The sequence below is a fragment of the Bos taurus genome, chromosome X, assembly GCF_002263795.3.
Source record: "Bos taurus isolate L1 Dominette 01449 registration number 42190680 breed Hereford chromosome X, ARS-UCD2.0, whole genome shotgun sequence".
Lineage (NCBI taxonomy): Eukaryota > Metazoa > Chordata > Mammalia > Artiodactyla > Bovidae > Bos > Bos taurus.
Window position 1 is genome coordinate 14,475,043 of NC_037357.1, and position 20,290 is coordinate 14,495,332.

The following is a 20,290-nucleotide window of genomic DNA, read 5'->3' on the forward strand; positions in this document are numbered from 1 at the left end:
GACATCCTGGAGTGCAAAGTCAAGTGGGCCTTAGGATGCATTACTACGAACAAAGCTAGTGGAGGTGATGGAATTCCAGCTGAGCTATTTCAAGTCCTAAAAGATGATGCTGTGAAAGTGCTGCACTCAATATGCCAGCAAATTTGGAAAACTCAGCAGTGGCCACAGGACTGGAAAAGGTCAGTTTTCATTCCAATCCCAAAGAAAGGCAATGCCAAAGAATGCCCAAACTGCTGCACAATTGCACTCATCTCACACACTAGCAAAGTCATGCTTAAAATTCTCCAAGCCAGGCTTCTACAGTATAGGAACCGTGAACTTCCAGATGTTCAAGCTGGTTTTAGAAAAGGCAGAGGAACCAGAGATCAAATTGCCAACATCTGCTGGATCATCAAAAAAGCGAGAGAGTTCCAAAAAAACATCTATTTCTGCTTTATTGTCTATGCCAAAGCCTTTGACTGTGTGGATCACAATAAACTGTGGAAAATTCTGAAAGAGATGGGAATACCAGACCACCTGACCTGCCTCTTGAGAAATCTGTATGCAGGTCAGGACGCAACAGTTAGAACTGGATGTGCAACAACAGACTGGTTCCAAATAGGAAAAGGAGTTCGTCAAGGCTGTATATTGTCACCCTGCTTACTTAACTTATATGCAGAGTACATCATGAGAAACGCTGGGCTGGATGAAGCACAAGCTGGAATCAAGATTGCTGGGAGAAATATCAGTAACCTCAGATATGCAGATGACACCACCCTTAGGGCAGAAAGTGAAGAAGAACTAAAGCGCCTCTTGATGAAAGTGAAAGAGGAGTGTGAACAGTTGGCTTAAAGCTCAACATTCAGAAAACTAAGATCACGGCAATCTGGTCCCATCACTTCATGGGAAATAGATGGGGAAACAGTGGAAACAGTGTCAGACTTTATTTTTCTGGGCTCCAAAATCACTGTAGATGGTGATGGCAGCCATGAAATTAAAAGACTCTTACTCCTTGGAAGGAAAGTTATGACCAACCCAGACAGCATATTAAAAAGCAGAGACATGACTTTGCCAACAAAGGTCCGTCTAGTCAAGGCTATGGTTTTTCCAGTGGTCATGTATGGATGTGAGAGTTGGATTATAAAGAAAGCTGAGAACCCAAGAGTTGATGCTTTTGAACTGTGGTGTTGGAGAAGACTCTTGAGAGTCCCTTGGACTGCAAGGAGATCCAACCTGTCCATCCTAAAGGAAATCAGTCCTGGGTGTTCATTGGAGGGACTGATGTTGAAGCTGAAACTCCAATACTTTGGTCACCTGATGCGAAGAGCTGACTCATTTCAAAAGATCCTGATGCTGGGAAAGATTGAAGGCAGGAGCAGAAGGGGACAACAGAGGATGAGATTGGTTGGATGGCATCACTGACTCAATGGAGATGAGTTTGAATAGACTCGGGGAGTTGGTGATGGACAGGGAGGCCTGGTGTGCTGCAGTCCGTGGGGTCACAAAGAGCTGGACACAACTGAGCGACTGAACTGAACTGAACTAAAGCCACCAGGGAAGCCCCCTCGGAAGTCTCCTTTTTAAACAGCCCTCTTCCCCAAATTGTACTTGAATTTTTTACTTACTCTTTCTTTTCAAGCCTCTTATACAATCACATTCCCTCTTTTTATTTTACTTTTTCCTACTGTCCCATCCTTTAAACACTTACCTTCTTTTTCTTTGTTTTCTGATTTAATTCTCTTTGTCTTTTACTTGCTGCCTTTGATCCTTTTGCTTTACATTTTTTGTCTTCCCTTCTCCCTCCTTCACCCTCCCCCGGCACTTTCCCCATCCCTCTCGCTCCTTTTAAACTCACTTTTGAGGGCTCCTCTTCTGAAACGTTTCTTTCTTTCTCTCATCTGCTGTCTTGTTTTGTACTTTCATTTATTTCTGGGTTACTCTTTTAAAAAGTGTTTATTTATTTGCCATAGCAGGTCTTAGTTGTAGCCTGTGGTGTCTTTGGGCTTTGTTGGGCGTGTGAGATCTTTAGCTGTGGTGTGCAAACCCTTAGTTGGGGCATGTGCCTCTACTTCCCTGACCAGGGACTGAACTGGGCCCCCTGTATTTGAAGCACAGAGTCCTAACCACTGGACCACCAGGAAAGCCCTCTGGCTTATTCTTTTAAAAGTTGGTTCTACCTATCTATTATCTATCATGTTTATTTTACAGGTTTTTTTTTAAATTCCTCTGACTCCTTTTGAAGTCTCTCTCTCGCACAGTCACATTCTCTTTTCATTTTATTTTTTCCTATAACTTATTCATTAAAATTTTTTTCTTTCCTTCCTTCCTTTTCTCCTTTATTCCCATTTTTAATAGCTCCTTTTCATGCCTTTTCTTTTGCTTTCTCTTTTCTTTGCCTGCCTGCATGCCTGCCTTCTTCCCTTTCTTTCTTCTTATTTTATTCTCTTTTTACAGGCTTCTCTTTTCAAACTGTCTGCTTTCCTTCTCCCTTTCTCTCTTCCTTCCTTCTATTTTTTTTTTGTCCTGCCTTTTTTACCGGCTCCTATTTTATAAACTCATCCTATTTACCTCTTTTCTATATTTCTTTTCTCTTTCTCTGTCCCTTCTCTCTTTCTTCCATGGTTTCTCTCTCTATGTTCCTGTATTGCTTTTCTTACTGGCTACTGGCTCTTCCTTTTTGAAGTATGTTCATATTTTCTGCCTTCCATCTATCCATCTTCCCTCCCTTCTACCTTCCCCTCCCCCCTTATTTAATGCTAGTCTTCTGTAACTTTTGAAATCCTTCTCTTTCCTTATTGTACTATACTTTTTCTCTCCCTTTTGCTCTGTGTCTCTGTTTCTCCTCTTTTCATTTCCTTCTTTGCCTTTTTTATTTTTTCATTTTTTGTTTTATTTTCTTTTACTGACTTTTTAACTTCCTCCTTTTTAATGTTAATATTTTCCTTTTCTCCTATTCTCCCTCTCCTACTGGATCCTTTTATTCCATTCAGTCTATCTTCAATGTACTGCTTTTTCATATTGGCATCTCCTTTTTAAGTCTCTCTCTTTTTCTTCTACTAACTTCTCATGTTTTCCCCTATTACTCCCTGCCCAAATTGTATTAGATTTTCCTACTGGCTTCTTTTCAAATTTTTTTCTCACTCTCACATTCTTTTTTTTTTTTTTTTTTCTTACTTTTTTCTGTTCACATATCCTTTTTAAACTTTATTCTCTCTCTTCCTCCTACTCCTTTGTTTCTCTAGTTTTGTCTGTGTGTCTTTTTCTTGCTCCCTTTCTTTCACTCTTTGTCTTCTTTGTTTGCTTTTCTTCCTCATACTCCTTGTCTTTTTTTCTTGTTTCTTTGCCTTTGTCTCCTTCCACTCCCTCATGGTGTGTGTGTGTGTGTGTGCACACGCGCGCATGTGCATGTATATTTTCTTACTAGCTTCTTCTGCTTAATATTCTTCTTTTTCATTCATTCACTTTCCTCCTCTTTATATCTCCATTTCATTCTTTTTGTATCATATTTTCTCCTTCTCAACCTTTTTGTTCTTTCTATTTCTATTTCTTGTTTAGGATATTTTAAATGTCTCTTCCTTTTTTCTACTTAATTTTTTTTCTCTTTCTCTTTCTAGCTTACTGTTTTGTATAATCTTTTCTTAGTGGACCTCAGTTAAAATTTTCTTCTATTTTTCATTCATTGTCTCCCTCTTTGTTTCAGTCTGTTTTGGGGGTAATGTTTTGTCTTACTGGCTCATTTTCTCTATCTATATATAACTGTCTCTTTCCCTTTTTGTTGTTGTTCTGTCTCCTCTACTGGCTCCTTTTTAAACTCCTAGTAAAGGCAGTCTTGTCTGCTGAGCCACTTTACAGAAGTGTGTAATTTGTTATAATGTCTGTAACATAACAATATTGTGTGAATGTGTGTGGCTGTCTGTACATTCTCTACAACTTGACCTGTAAGTGGGAAGTGCCTGTAAGTGTGAGCTTCTAGAATTTCTCTTTGCAAGGGCTTTGTCACCTCACTATATTAGCACATAGAGGGGTTTTTTACAAAGCCACTGATAATAAATATTTATGCATATTCTACTTACCTTTGTCTTTTATTGTTTCTCTCTCATCTTCTGTTTCATCTTGACTTCTGTTTTCAAATACATTTTCTTCTGATCCTTCTCTCTGAAGGTAATTCCTTTGCATTTTTGGTAAATAATAAGGGATTTTTTTCTCGAGTTGTGCTTTTTTCTAAATATTAAAAAATATATATTCAGTGTTTAAAATTTAATATCAACTTGCCACTGGAAATGCATAACAGATACTTCAAATATGATGGTACATTTGAAGGAAGCCCTCTTTCTTGAGATTTCTAAAATCAGAGTACAGAGCTAGGAAGGTAATAAAGGTAAGTTTCCTTTTGCTGTCCAGCTTGAAGAATGTATTTTAATAACAAGGTCCAACTGAACTCATTGCCTACTTTCTGGAGACTGGTCCCATTGTAGACCAGCACTTAAAGTTCAGGTTCAGACCAGACTGGCTCTTTCCATCAATAGCTATCCTTGTGAATTTAAGTCACTTCTGAAAATCCACACTTTAAAATATCAAAATTAGCAAAACCCTTTCCTCAAAACAGCCCAAGTTATTGTTCAAAGGTCACTCTACCTTACGGTGAGCATCTTTGACTTTTTTACGTTGTTCTTCATATCTTGCTTCTCTGTTTACTTCTTCTCCAATCTTTGACAGCAGTAACATTTCTTGTGTTTTCCGTTCCTAAAGAGCACAATGTCATGGTAGTCAGCAGGGCTTCTCTTTTATAATCTTTTTCTTTCTTTCTTTCTTTTTTTTTTTTTTTTTGATCAATAAGCAAATTAGGTCAAATTAAGACCCTTATAGGAACTTGGACAACCATAATGAAAATCTTACACTGGCTTTAGAATGGGCTTATGCTTCAAAGGTAGATCTCAAAAGATGCTGGAAAGGTGATTTTCTCTTATAGATTTGAGGAATTATTATATGTAATATGTTGCCCTTAAATGTATTCTGACAGAGAGCCTGAACAAATAGCCTTGTCTGAGCATTGAGGAGTGAGAATACAGACATGATTATTTTTCACTAGTTAAATTCTAAAACTTTAAGAGCAGATGAAGTGTGTCTATACTATGATGGTATGTAATTTGTGGTATCAGTCTCACTATGTTAAGTAAAAGCTTGTCTGTTATAATGGTGATACAAGATTAATAGCAGTTTATTATTTTAAAATAATTATGATTTTTTAAAGCAGTGGTTTATTTCTTAGACCTGAAATAACTTCAGGTAATATGGTGGGACTGCTAAAAATGTTTATAAATAAAATAATCACACATAATTTCCCCATCAATATTTATAATTTGGTGTTTCTCACTTCTTCAGTTTGTCTCCAGAGACTAAGTTTTCTTCTAACGTGGTCCCGATGTCGTCTTTCTTCTTCCTTTATCCGGAGTACGTTCTGCTTTTCTGCCGTGTGTTCAAGCTTGTTTAATTCCAAGCTAATCATATCTAAATATCTAAGTAAAAGTGAAAATTTAAGGGAAGATAAACTGGGTGTTTCCCTTATGATGGTATTATCTACTCTGATATTCCCAAACCACCTTCTGGGTTGTTTTTTATTTCTTAAACTACAGGAATGTAGAGTTCTTTAAGCTAACGTGATCCACCAACTCACCATGATGTACTCATCAGACTGTTACTGTGGTCAGGACAATGGCAAAATGTAGAACAGACTGATTTAAAGCATTTTATACAGAGATTAGTCCTAATTCAGGAGCTCTGTAACATGAGTTTCCAAAGACGGCTGAAGTCAACTTAAGGACTGACTTCAAAAAACAAGTATATTTGAATTTTCTTTAAAAAATAAGTGGCTATTGGCCTCTCTGTCATTGTCAAGTCCTTGAACAATCTCTCATGTGTAGACAGGCCTGAAGACTGCCAGTCTGCCACTTTGGTGAATCAGTATATATTCTGGCTTGACATGAATCCATGGAATATAAGAGGTAGGTGATGGGGAACTGGCCCTCACCCCTGATAAAGGAAAAAGAGAAGGAACTATAACTCATCCATTTGCCTCCTGGGGCATGGGCTCAGCCGCTGAATAATAAGATTGAATGTGTGTGAGTAATAGCTAAATGAACATACATGGTTGGTTGGGGGGTAACACCTGTTTATATTAACATCAGATGAAGTTATAGCAACTCTCTCTGTTTTATCCAGCAGTAATTTCCTTAAACTTAAGTTTGAAATGTGCTAATGACACCTTTCCCTCTACTACTATGAACTTGGGTTTCCCAAGCTCAGGGAGCTGTACTTCGGAATTGTTCTTCAAATATCAGTTTGTCTTACCTCTTGGGTTCCTCATGACTCCATTTTCTCAGGTAGAAACTCTTTCCTAGCTATGGTATCAAAGTTTCCAATCCCTGCTATCTCTTAATCTCCTTTCTTTTCAGTCCACATTGAAGACTATAGGAAGTTAAATTGTGTCTAATACTTTTTAAATTATTCTGCTTTCAATTATTTCTAGTACTTTTACAGTTTTCTGGAGTCCACAATACGTCCACAAAAAATATGCATTAACTTTGGTCATACCTTTGCTTTATCAACAGCTCTTGGTCTGGAGTTGTTCGTTTATTTTCTTGTAACAGCCAGCCTTGGAACTGTGTGCTGCCATGACGGTCACAGGCTCTCTTGGTTTCACACAATTTATTTACTTGTTTTTCAATCATTTCCTGGGAGGGAAAAAAAAGAAGTACAGTGTTTATATTGGCCAGAAATAACCTTGTCCTTTGATATGACTTCTCATGTTTTGGGCTTGGTAAACATCCTGTAGTTTACAAATGGTTAATTAACCTGCATTTAAGTCTTTCTTCCACAACCTACATAAAAACTTTCTTACGGGCCTCAAATAAAACAAATTCAAGTACTTAACTTACTTGTTCTCTTACATAGTTTCTTTCGGAGTCTAATTTCAAACGGGTGAGATACTGCCTGTACTTATTCAATTCCTTCAAGGTGCATACAACCTATAAAAACAAATATATAAATATTTGTTGTAACAATATGTTACAAAAAAGTTGTAACAATCATGAAACTTTCCAGAGAAAAGAGTCATAAGAACATTCATTTTAGTAACAATTTTGGGATCAAGGCTAGTGATAGCACATTTTGGTAACAGTTTAGAAGGCAATATCTCTCTACGGTGGCTGTATCACCAGGAAATGTCTACCTAAATAATATTACTTCAATAATATGGTTCACACAAAATAAATGTTATTAAAATATCAGTATAATAATGATGTTTAACTTTCAGAAGAATTTATTCTATCAAGCTGTATTCTGTTAGGTTTCCATTTTGTCTCTAGTCTTCTCAAAGGGTATTGAAAATATCCCTTGATGGGTATACAGTGCTATTAATACTTTTAGAGCCAAAGGAAAGGCACTAATAATACAGCTGAGAGAAAATGCATAAATAAATGTGTATGCATATGTCTTTACATATTCAAATCATTTGGCATTTATCTTTTGCTTTTATCAAAGAAAAATGATCAAGTGGGAACAATTTTATTTAGAAACAGCCATCTGATTTCTCTTTACTCAAATATTGAGTAATTCACTTAGTTTTCTGTCAGGTATTCTTTATTGCTCAATTGAAAGTTGACACAGGTTCCCAGTGAAGTACAGAAGCAAGCTTATATCAAGACCATGGGTTTATGCTGGTTAACTGGAAGCAAACTTCAACCCACCTTATTATTGCTGGTGATATAGCCACCTTTCTTTAATCTCCTCAAGATATCTTTTCGCCTATAGTATGATTTTAAATGTGGATCGTGCAGGCTGTTATAGTCAGTTTGTAAAAGCTGACAATAAGGATCAAACAGGTTAAAGTCAGAAGTAGGCTGATAAAGCTGCAAACACACAGATTGAAAAGTGTTACATATGTAAAATGAATGAAATCACACTTTTAAACCTCAATTTGTTAAGGTGATTAGGCTGTTCATTGAAAATAAAACATGCAAGAAGAATCTGAAGTGAGAGAATACTGACAATGGGCTGATCTGAAAAAAAAGACAGTAGAATACTGTAATTTTCTTCCACTTGCATTTAAATCAATATGAAAGACCTTTAAATTCCGTTTCCATGGTACTCTGCTAAAGTGATTGTAGTTCACAAAGCAGCAAGGTCAGGTGAAGAAGCATGGCCTAAGAAATTGGGAGACTGTGGTTCTAGTCTAAACTCTGCTACCATCTACCTGTCATAGCTTCACCTTACAAGGTGGTCAAGGGTGCTGCTGCTGCTGCTAAGTCGCTTCAGTCGTGTCCAATTCTGTGCGACCCCATAGACGGCAGCCCACCAGGCTCCCCCGTCCCTGGGATTCTCCAGGCAAGAACACTGGAGTGGGTTGCCATTTCCTTCTCCAATGCAGGGAAGTGAAAAGTGAAAGTGAAGTCGCTCAGTCGTGTCCGACTCTTAGTGACCCCATGGACTGCAGCCTTCTAGGCTCCTCCGTCCATGGGATTTTCCAAGCAAGAGTACTGGAGTGGGGTGCCATTGCCTTCTCCAGGTCAAGGGTAGAGTTAAAAAAAAACCAACAACAACAACAACTAAATGTGCAAAATATAGTGTTACTTCCTTGAGGAGATATTGCTAAAAGATAAAGAAGGATCCCACTAAGTTAGTGGTTAGGGTAGTTGAATATAGTACCTGGTCATAATTAAATACATGTGTTTGGGGGGAATCAATATAATAAATTGTAGAGCGAATCAGTATAAGTATGGGGAAAAAATCAGGAAATAAGTAGCTAACAAGTGAATAAAAGAGTAACACAATGTAAATATGGGAAATAGAAGATAGTGGAGCAAGAAACCAATGAAGAGGGCTACATTTACAAACTGAAAAGGAGTGTTATCACTTTTTAGTCAAATAGGCTTTGAGTGTGTTTTAGGAATGTTAATTTGTGGGAAGGGGTAGAATGTATTGGTTTTGAACAGAGAAATTATATTGCTTTCCAGCAATAAAACTTAAAAAAATCATATATATTTGACAAGTATCAGAAATACCAGGGAGCCCCCTATGCATCCTTGATGACACCCTAGAGAGGAGAATGGTAAGGAAATAAGTAAAATCAGGAAATAAGTAGAAATAACGTGATGAAAGCACACACTCAGAGAGTTCCGAACCTCCTTCAGGCTTAGCCTACAGCTAAGGACAGGGTGGGGAGTGTTAGGCAGAGGACTTAAACAGTGCGTGCAGCACTCTGAACCAGAAAAACAGTACTTTGGTGCTGAGTGAGAGAATGCAGATCAAGGGCAATGTAAATTCTAAGGAAAGATGAAACCGTTGGGGTTTGGGACACTGGGGAAAGGCTTCATATAGTAGCTCTTGAAAGATGGCTCAAATTGAAGATCAGGAAGCAGAGGAGAGCATGCCAGGTGTCAGGACCCAGATGGACAAAGGCACAGAAGTAGAAATTATCATACCATGTGTGGACAGGGAGAAAAGACCCGGACCTTTCGGAGCTGAGGTCTGGGTCGGAGATAAGGCTGAATTGGGTGGCGGAGGCCTATCACGAAGCCTTCTATCATTAAGTTCAGACACTGAATACTTCAACTCATTTTAACTTCACTTGGTGTGTGAAACTGAAGTTGACTCAAAGCAAAATAATAGCAGTGTTTCGAGTTTAATAGCAAGCAGAAAACAGTCAAGAAAATCACTTAAGCACCATTAAAAGTTAGTTTACCTTTTCACTTAAATTTGTAGTATAGAAAACATTATTACTTCCTGGAACGACTGGAAGCTTCACCCCAAGAGGAAGATCTAATAGATCAGTGGCTCCGACCTCTGTGATGGGGTCTTTTTGTGAGGCCTGTCAGATATAAGTAGAAACCTTATTTTTGTTTCTAGTACTATTATTTTAGTTTAGACCAATCTACTTAAACTAATACCTCCAAATAAACCAAAGACACACACTCAGGGTTGAAAGAAACCGCCCTGTTGATAACCTGAAGGCCTCCCTGTTTACCCCTGTTACCAACCCAATCTCTGAGCTCCATTCAAAGCTAATCTCGACCAGAGGGAGCTCTAGTCACTGCAGAGGGTCTGGGAGCTGGAAACCCAGCTTCAAAGGCCCACACCCCTCTGCTGAGTCCTCCCCCATAGTCTTTCGTCTGCCCGCCCTCCTTCCCTCCCAAGACCCAGCCCTGGAGCCAGAAAGAGGAGGAAGATCACCGACTGGCCCCCACTCACGGAGCCACACTGCTTCCTGTTGGCAGTTAGGCTGCTGGCTGCCGCCTTAGAGGCGGCGGCCTGGGCAGCCTTGTAGCAGTTATTGAGGTACCGGTCCATGGCTACCCATCAGCCCCCAGGGGGCCGGGGGCTGGGGTGCCACAAGCCGTCTCGGTTTCTTCTCTTCGCGCACACCTTTCCCTCTCTACGCCCGCAGCTAGTCTGGGCAACCCAGCCAGTGGTCACGAGGATAACGGCTCCTCCAGGCCACGCCCCTCACAATGCTGGGTTCCAGGCTGCCGTGCTGACGTCCTAAAAGGGCGCCTCCCCAAAGGGCGTCGCCCTCAAGTGAGGGGATGGGGCGTTGTGACCACACTAGCTGCCACCTGGGGCCTCTGGCGCATGCGCAGAGCCCAAGCCTCAAGGGCCAAGCGAGATGGGGAAATGGTCCAAAAGACTTGGTGTAGGACCACCATAGTTGACATTACCTTCCAACCTGAAACCAATAGCCCCCTACTCCAGTACTCTTGCCTGCAAAATCCCATGGACGGAGGAGCCTGGTGGGCTGCAGTCCATGGGGTCGCTAAGAGTCGGACACGACTGAGCAACTTCACCTTCACTTTTCACTTTCATGCATTGGAGAAGGAAATGGCAGCCCACTCCAGTATTCTTGCCTGGAGAATCCCAGGGACAGGGGAGCCTGGTGGGCTGCCGTCTATGGGGTCGCACAGAGTCGGACACGACTGAAGCGACTTAGCAGCAGCAGCAGAAATATATCAGTTTTTGTCAATGTATTGTTCTTGTTTATTCGTTAAATCGTGTCCGACTCTTTTGACCGTAGCCCACCAGGCTCCTCTGTCTGTGGGATTTCCCAGGCAGGAATACTGGCGTGGGTTGCCATTTCCTTCTCCAGGGGATCTTCCCGACTCAGGGATCGAACTCACATCTCCTGCATTGGCAGGCAGATTCTTTACCACTGAGCCATTAGGAAAGCCCTTGTCTCTGGATAGCTGCCTGTAATTCTAATTCTTCTGACCCTCAAAGAGCTATGATTCTGTTCAACGCATGCCTCTGAGTAATTGTGCAGTTTGCACTAAGACCAGAGGACTGGCTTAGAAACCCAGGTTCAAGGACCCACCCGCCTCTGCTGAGTCCTCCCCCGTAGTCTTTCATCTGCCCGCCCTCCTTCCCTCCCAAGACCCAGCCCTGGAGCAAGAAACAGAAGGAGGATGACCGACTGGCCCCCACTCACAGAGTCACACAGCTCCCTGTTGGCAGTTAGGCTGCTGGCTGCCGCCTTAGAGGCGGCGGCCTGGGCAGCCTTGTAGCAGTTATTGAGGTACCGGTCCATGGCCACCCATCAGCCCCCAGGGGGCCGGGGGCTGGGGTGCCACAAGCCGTCTCGGTTTCTTCTCTTCGCGCACACCTTTCCCTCTCTACGCCCGCAGCTAGTCTGGGCAACCCAGCCAGTGGTCACGAGGATAACGGCTCCTCCAGGCCACGCCCCTCACAATGCTGGGTTCCAGGCTGCCGTGCTGACGTCCTAAAAGGGCGCCTCCCCAAAGGGCGTCGCCCTCAAGTGAGGGGATGGGGCGTTGTGACCACACTAGCTGCCACCTGGGGCCTCTGGCGCATGCGCAGAGCCCAAGCCTCAAGGGCCAAGCGAGATGGGGAAATGGTCCAAAAGACTTGGTGTAGGACCACCATAGTTGACATTACCTTCCAACCTGAAACCAATAGCCGTAATTTAAATTAAACCAGAAATGTATCAGTTTTTCTCAATGTATTGTTCTTGTTTATTCGTTAAATCGTGTCTGACTCTTTTGATCGTAGCCCACCAGTCTTCTCTGTCCATGGGATTTCCCAGGCAGGAATACCGGCGTGGGTTGCCATTTCCTTCTCCAGGGGATCTTCCCGACTCAGGGATCGAACTCACATCTCCTCCACTGGCAGGCGGATTCTTTATCACTGAGCCTCTAGGAAAGCCCTTGTCTCTGGATAGTTTCCTGTAATTCTTCTAATTCTTCCTTACCCCCAAAGATTCTGTTCAACACATGCCTCTGAGTAATTTTGTAGTTTGCACTAAGACCAGAGGACTGGCTTTATACATCTGCCCACTTTATAGATTCCGTGACCGACCATTTCTGCTAGGCATGTCCTTCCCCTAGTCTCATTTAGAACATACTAGTTTTTCCAGGACTCAATGCTTTCTTTCCTGTCTTGGGCTCTTCATCTCTCTACGCTCCTTGTCCTCTCTTTTTTGCTCTTCTATTTCTTTCTATCTTATGTTTTCTACCTTATCAGCGCTTCCTAGGTGGCGCTAGTGGTAAAGAACCCACCTGCCAATACAGGATACATACCCCATGTGGCGCTAGTGGTATGGAACCCACCTGCCAGTACAGGATATATACTGCAGATGGCGCTAGTGGTAAAGAACCCGCCTGCCAATATAGGAGACAGGAGGCATGGGTTCAATCCTGGGTAGGGAAGATGCCCTGGAAGAGGGAATGATAACCCATTCCAGTATTCTTGCCTGGAAAATCCCACGGACAGAGGAGCCTGGCAGGCTACAGTCCATGGGGTCGCAAAGAGTCAGACAGGACTGAAGCGACTTAGCTCGTAGGCACCTTACATTAGATTATCCAACATTTATTGAGTGCCTGCTCTGCCAGACACTGTGCTGGGTGCTGAGGATACAACAGTGAGTAAAGCATAGTTCTTGCTGCCCAGGAACTCACTAGATGGTAAATATATTAATAGCTGAGACTGCACTTGGTTTGTCGGGAATCTGTACTTTTGTCTCCATGTTCTTTCATGAATCTTTTCATTGTGCTAAAATGCATAACATAAAATTTACCATCTTAACCATTTTTAAGTGTACAGTTCAATAATGTTCAGTTCAGTTGCTCAGTCGTGTCCGACTCTTTGCGACCCCATGAATCGCAGCACACCAGGCCTCCCTGTCCACCACCAACTCCCGGAGTTCACTGAGACTCACATCCATTGAGTCAGTGATGCCATCCAGCCATCTCATCCTCTGTCGTCCCCTTCTCCTCCTGCCCCCATTCCCTCCCAGCATCAGAGTCTTTTCCAATGAGTCAACTCTTCACATGAGGTGGCCAAAATACTGGAGTTTCAGCTTTAGCATCATTCCTTCCAAAGAAATACCAGGGCTGATCTCCTTCAGAATGGACTGGTTGGATCTCCTTGCAGTCCAAGGGACTCTCAAGAGTCTTCTCCAACACCATAGTTCAAAAGCATCAATTCTCCGGCACTCAGCTTTCTTCACAGTCCAACTCTCACATCCATACATGACCACAGGAAAAACCATAGCCTTGACTAGACGGACCTTTGTTGGCAAAGTAATGTCTCTGCTTTTCAATATGCTATCTAGGTTGGTCACAACTTTTCTTCCAAGGAGTAAGTGTCTTTTAATTTCATGGCTGCAGTCAATGTTACATATATTCAAATTGTTATGTAACAGATCTCCGGAATTTTTTCGTTTTGCAAAACTGGGTCTGTACCCATTAAACAATTCTCCTTTCTTCCCTTGTCCCAGTTCCTGGTGAACTACCATTTTGATTTCTGTTTCTAGGAATTGGACTACTACAGATACCTTCAGATATCAGCTGAAACACCTGATGGGAAGATCTGACTCATTTGAAAAAACCCTGATGCTGGGAAAAATTGAAGGCAGGAGGAGAAGGAGATGACAGAAGTTGAGATGGTTGGATGGCATCACCAACTCAATGGACATGAGTTTGAGCAAGCTCTGGGAGTTGGTGATGGACAGGGAAGCCTGGTGTGCTGCAGTCCATGGGGTCACAAAGAGTCAGACAGGACAGAGGGACTGAACTGAACTGAAGAAGTGGAAGCAACCTAAATGTTCACTAATGGTTGAATGGATAAAGAAAATGTGATAGAGATAGATACATTTAACAGACCTTTATTCACCCTTTAAAAGGGAAGAAATCATACCACATGCTTCTACATGTATGAACTTTGAAGTTATTTTGCTAATTGAAATAAGCCAATCGCAAAAGATTCCTTGATTTCACTTATATCAAGGAATATAATTGATATTTATGAGTGAGTGATATATAAGAACAGACTCTTATATTCAATTCCTTGAATTCCATCACCTCCACTAGCTTTGTTTGTAGTGAAGCTTCATAAGGCCCACTTGACTTTGGACTCCAGGATGTCTGGCTCTAGGTGAGTGATCACACCACTCTGGTTATCTGGGTCATGAAAATCATTTTTGTACAGTTCTTCTGTGTATTCTTGCCACCTCTTCTTAATATCTTCTGCTTCTGTTAGGTCCATACTGTTTCTGTCCTTTATTGTGTCCATCTTTGCATGAAATGTTCCCTTGGTATCTCTAATTTTCTTGAAGAGATCTCTAGTCTTTCCCAGTCTACTGTTTTCCTCTATTTTTTTTTTTTTGCATTGATCACTTAGAAAGGCTTTCTTTTCTCTCCTTGCTATTTGTTGGAACTCTGCCTTCAGATGGGTATATCTTTCCTTTTCTCCTTTGCCTTTTGCTTCTCTTCTTTTCTCAGCTATTTGTAAGGCCTCCTCAGACAACCTATTGTGAATAGTACTCCTATGAACATGGATGTGCAAATGTCTCTTTGAGACCCTATTTCAAAAATTTTTGGATATATATACCTAGAAGTGGGATTGCTGGATCATATGGTGATTGTATTTTAAATTTCTTGAGGATCTTTATTGTTTTCCATGGGGGTTATTCTATTTTACCATCCCCCCAACAGTACACAAGAGTTTCAATTTCTCCACATTGTTGCCAACAGTTGTTATTTCCTTCTTTCCTTCCTTTTTCTCTTCTTTCTTCCCTCTTTCCCTCCCTCCTTTTCTCTCTCTCTCCCTTTCCTTCTAATACTAGCTCTCCTAATGGATGTGGGGTGCTATCTTATTGTACTTTTGATTTGCATTTCTCTGATGATTAGTGATGTTAAGCATCTTTTCAAGTGCCTTTTGGCCACTTCTTGGCTCCATGGTTTTGGTCTACTTCTTTGTTATTTCTTGATCATTTAGTAACAATATCTACCACTTATTGAGAATTTATTAATTTTAGATTCTTTGCTAAACCTTGCCTTGTTTAATCCTCACAACAACCTTGTCTATGTTTACTCTGTCTCTGTAGATGAAGACATTTTTTCTCAATGACTCTGGGTAATATGTGATGGAGCTGAGATTTGAATCCAAGTTGCTGCTGCTGCTGCTGCTAAGTTGCTTCAGTCGTGTCCGACTCTGTGTGACCCCATAGACGGCAGCCCACCAGGCTCCCCTGTCCCTGGGATTCTCCAGGCAAGAACACTGGAGTGGGTTGCCATTTCCTTCTCCAATGCATGAAAGTGAAAAGTGAAAGGGAAATCGCTCAGTCGTGCCCGACTCCTAGCGACCCCATGAACTGCAGTCCACCAGGCCCCTCCATCCATGGGATTTTGCAGGCAAGAGTACTGGAGTGGGGTGCCATTGCCTTCTCCATGAATCCAAGTTAAATGAGCCCAAAAGCTATACTCTTAATCAGTACATTGTATGTGTTCTTGTTTTATTTTCACATATATGACTACAACTCCTGCATTTAAAACTCTAGCCTGGTTATATACACTATTGCCAGCCAAACATCTCTATATGGATGTCTGACAAACAACTGAAACGGACATACTCAAAACTCAACTCAGCCTCCCCTCACTAAAACAGAACTAAAAAAAGGCCTTATTATTCTTCCTATATTTCCTGCCTCAGTGACTGGTACCAGTGGTACTGAAGCCAGACCCCAGAAAATGCTCCTAGATGCCTCCCTTTCCTCCACGACCTTGACATTCAATCCATCCTTAAGCCCTAGTGTATTCACCTCCTAAATGTTTCCCATATTTTCCCTCTCCTTGCCACTTCTTCCACCATGGCTCCGATTAGGCCACTTGTCACTTCTTGACCACACCATTAGCACAACCTCTGCATATCTCCCACCTCTCACCTCTCTAATCCATCTTTTGTTCTGCCACTAAAATTATCTTTCTAAATTGCTAACTGATCGTGTCTATCCCTTACTTAAAACCCCTAATGATCCTAAAGAAGAAAGAATGAAAACAAAGCATAAAACATTTTTGTGCCTCGGTCCCTGTCTACCTCTATAAGACCCTATTGCAATACTACCTCTCAAACCTGACCTTACAGAAATATAGAACAGCACACAACCAGCCGGTTTGTGACTCTGTGCCTCTGCCTTGCATGACTGTGCCCTATCTTTGCCTGACTAATTCTGGGGCCTCAACTGGAATGACCTGTATAATTGGACTCTCACTCCATGAGTTTTTTAATCCTCTAGGAGCTAAGGCTATGCTGCTTCACATGGTGGTCTTAGGTTCCACAGCAGTAAGAAAGGGTAAACCCCAAAATGCAACTAGTTTCAAGATTTTGCTTTCATCATCTCGGCCAAAGCATGTCACACAGTCAAGCCCGTAGTCAATATAGCAGAGGGTTAACCATTTTTGGTGATTAATATGACAATATAGCACTGTCCTCTCTCTGGTACCTGTGATTTGTGTTCTTCCTACGTGCAAAATATACTTACCTCTCCTAAGACGTCAGATATTTCATCCAATTATAGCCTCAGCTCAACGTCCAGAATTTTGTCTACAGTCACACACCCAGAGGTAGCTTCCTGTAAAACAGTTTGCATCCCTTATCTACTGCCACATAACAAGTTACCCCTATACTTGGTGGCTTAAAACAATGCAAAATAATTTATTACCTTCTTGGCTTCTCTTTCAGACAGGGCATCAGAGGGTATAGTTTGTTCCATGATGTCTGGGGCTTCAGTTGGAAGACCCTTTCAGTGAAGGCTGCTGCTGCTGCTGCTGCTAAGTCGCTTCCATCGTGTCTGACTCTGTGGGACCCCATAGACGGCAGCCCACCAGGCTCCGCCGTCCCTGGGATTCTCCAGGCAAGAACACTGGAGTGGGTTGCCATTTCCTCCTCCAATGCATGAAAGTGAAAAGTGAAAGGGAAGTCGCTCAGTCGTGTCCGACTCTTAGCGACCCCATGGACTGCAGCCTATCAGGCTCCTCCATCCACAGGATTCTCCAGGCAAGAGTACTGGAGTGGGGTGCCATTGCCTTCTCCATCAGTGAAGGCTAGCGTCATCTTAAGGCTCTGTTTACTCACGTGTGTGGCTTGTAGCTGTTGGCTAGTAGCCTGTCTGTGGTTGTCAGCTAGAACAGCCACACTAATCTCTTCATATTGACTGGGCTTCCTCACAACACAGCACTGCATTTCCAAGGCAAGGGGAGAGAGAGTGCGAGAGCAAGAGCATGTGAGAGAGGGTGCCAGGCAAAAGCTGTTACCTTTACAGCATCACTTTCACCACATTTTATTTGGCTGAGGCAGTTACAAAAGTCAACCAAAGCTCAAAGGCAAGGAACATGGATGCCACCATCTTGAAGAGAGCTGTCAATGTCACATTGTGAGAACAGCATATAGGATAATCTATATATTAATGTGCCCATATTTGGAAAAATGCAATCTGCCACACAAGTTATCTGTACCGCCCTCCAACCACATTGGTGTTATGGGGACAAGATAACTACAGTAAACACTCCCACTTGAAAAGAGAGGTACAAAGGAGTCATTGACCCATAGCAACCATAGAACCACCTGGATATGTGCTGCCAGGTCCCCCTTTTCTTGGAGCAGAGAAATCCTTGACTCAATCCTCATTCTATTCCCTGGGAGTGGCTTCCTAGTTTACTGTTATTCATAGTTCTTATTTTCATCCTCTGGGCTCTTGACATGACCCCATGGTCATACTTTTATTAAAAAAAAAAAAAGGCGTATGTTTGCAGCTTAGTGGCTTTCTCAGCCTGCTCCCTCCCTACGCACAGAAAGTTGGGGGCCCAGTTGGAATTTGCAAATGGAGCAATCTCAAACCCTCTTAGATCTATTTGAAGGGGTTTTGCTAGTTCAGTTTTCTTAAAAATGTGGGTTCAGCATTTGAGTCAGTTCTAGTGAGGTCGTGAACCTAGAGCCTGTTATACAGAATGAAGTAAGTCAGAAGGGGGAAAACAAATATTGTATATTAACACATATGTATGGAATCTAGGAAAATGATACTGATGAACCTATATGCAGGGCAGGAATAGAGATGCAGACATAGAGAACAGACTTGTGGGCACAGCGGGGGAAGAAGAGGGTGGGATGAATTGAGACAGTAGCATGGAAACATATACATTGAAAGTGAAAGTGAAGCTGCTCAGTCATGTCCGATTCTTTGGGACCCCATGGACCCTGTGGTCCAACTCTTTGGGACCCCTGCCAGGGTCCTCTGTCCATGGATTTCTCCAGGCCAGAGTACTGGAGTGGGTAGTGGTTCCCTTCTCCAGGGGATCTTCCCAACTCAGGGACTGAACCCAGGTCTCCTGCTTTGCAGCCAGATTCATTACCAGGGAAACCAGGTATCTGAGCTACCAGGGAAACCCTAATGTATACATTACCATGTGAGCACACGCACACACATGCTTTTTTAATTATTATATTGTAGTATATTTGTACAGAACTTATAGTGACTTTTAAAATTTATTTTTAATTGGATAATTGCTTTGCAATGTTGTATTAGTTTCTGCCATACAACTACATGAATCAGCCATGAGTATACATATGTTCCCTCCCTCTTACCGTCCCCCCATCCCACCCCTGTAGGTTGTCACAGAGCACCAGGCTGAGCTCCCTGTGTTATATAGCAACTTCAGTTGGGGGCGCAGTAAGAGGGAGGAACATATAGAACATTTATAGATTCAAAGGAATAAAGTATGGGGTTCATATGAATCTGAGTCCGTAGAATGCAATTATACCCACAACATTTTTTGAGATGGGCTTCTTTCTACTTTGGATAGCATGTTAAGGGCTGGGGACAATGCCTTTTTTCTTTTTAAATTGAAGTGTAGTTGATTTGCAGTGTTTCATTAGTTTCCGGTGTACAGTGTAGTGATTCAATATGTTTACAGATTATACTCCATTTAAAATTATTATAAAATATTGGCTATATCCCCTGTGCTGCACAATATATTCTTGTAGATTATTTTATGCATAGTACTTTATACCTCTGTATTGCCCCTCTTCTCTTCCCTCTCCCCACTGGTAACCACTAGTTTGTTATCTATATTTGTAAGTCTGTTTCTGTTTTGTTATATTAGTAATTTGTTTTATTTTTTAGATTCTACGTATAAGTGATAACATATGTATTTGTCTTTCTGTATTTGACTTAAGATTCAGTAAGAATTATACCCTCTGGGTCCATCCATGCTGTTGCAAATGGAAAAATCTCATTCTATTTTTATGACTAATATTCCATTGCATCTTCTTTATCTGTTCATCTGTTGAATGGGCACTTAGATTGCTTCCATATAAGTGCTGCTATGAGCACTGAAGTGCATGTATCTTACTGAACTAGTATTTTTTATTTATTTATTTTTGGCTCTGCTGGGTTGCTGCTCAAGCTTTTCTCTAGTTGTAGGGGAGGTAGGGGTTACTCTCTAGTCGTGATGTGCAGGCTTCTCATTGTGGTGGCTTTTCTTGTGGAGCATAGGCTCTAGGGTGCGTGGGCTACAGTAGTTGTGTTATGAAGGCTCAGGAGTTGTGGCTCCTGGGCTCTAGAGCACGGGCTCAGTAGCTGTGGTGCAAGGGCTTAGTTGCCCCACAGCATGTGGGATCTTCCTGGATCAGGGATTGAACCCTTGTCTCCTGATTGGCAATCAGATTCTTTATCACTGAGCCACCAGGGAAACCCTGAAATAGTGTTTTTTATTTCACTGGATATGTATCCATGAGTGGAATTGCTGGATCACATGGTATTTCTATATTCAGGTTTTTTAAGAACCTCCATACTGTTTTCCATAGTAACTACACCAATTTACATTCCTACCAACAATGTACTAGGGTTCCCTTTTCTCCACATCCTTGTTAACATTGGTCATCTGTAGTCTTTTTTGATGATAACTATTCTGACAGGTGTGAGGTGATATCTCATTCTGCTTTTGACTTGCATTTCTCTGATGATTAACTG

At 41.8% G+C, this 20,290-nt stretch overlaps 1 long non-coding RNA gene across 1 annotated transcript; it reads right to left on the reverse strand.

Moving 5' to 3' along the window:
- Positions 1–919: 919 nt before the first annotated feature.
- On the reverse strand, positions 920–7,936 carry LOC112445107 (uncharacterized). Its single transcript, XR_009493529.1, has 6 exons — positions 7,725–7,936; positions 6,915–7,004; positions 6,571–6,710; positions 5,354–5,495; positions 4,615–4,722; positions 920–4,200 (listed from the first exon to the last, which is right to left on the reverse strand). It is a non-coding gene; the product is annotated as an uncharacterized lncRNA (long non-coding RNA).
- Between the last annotated feature and the right edge of the window lie 12,354 nt (positions 7,937–20,290).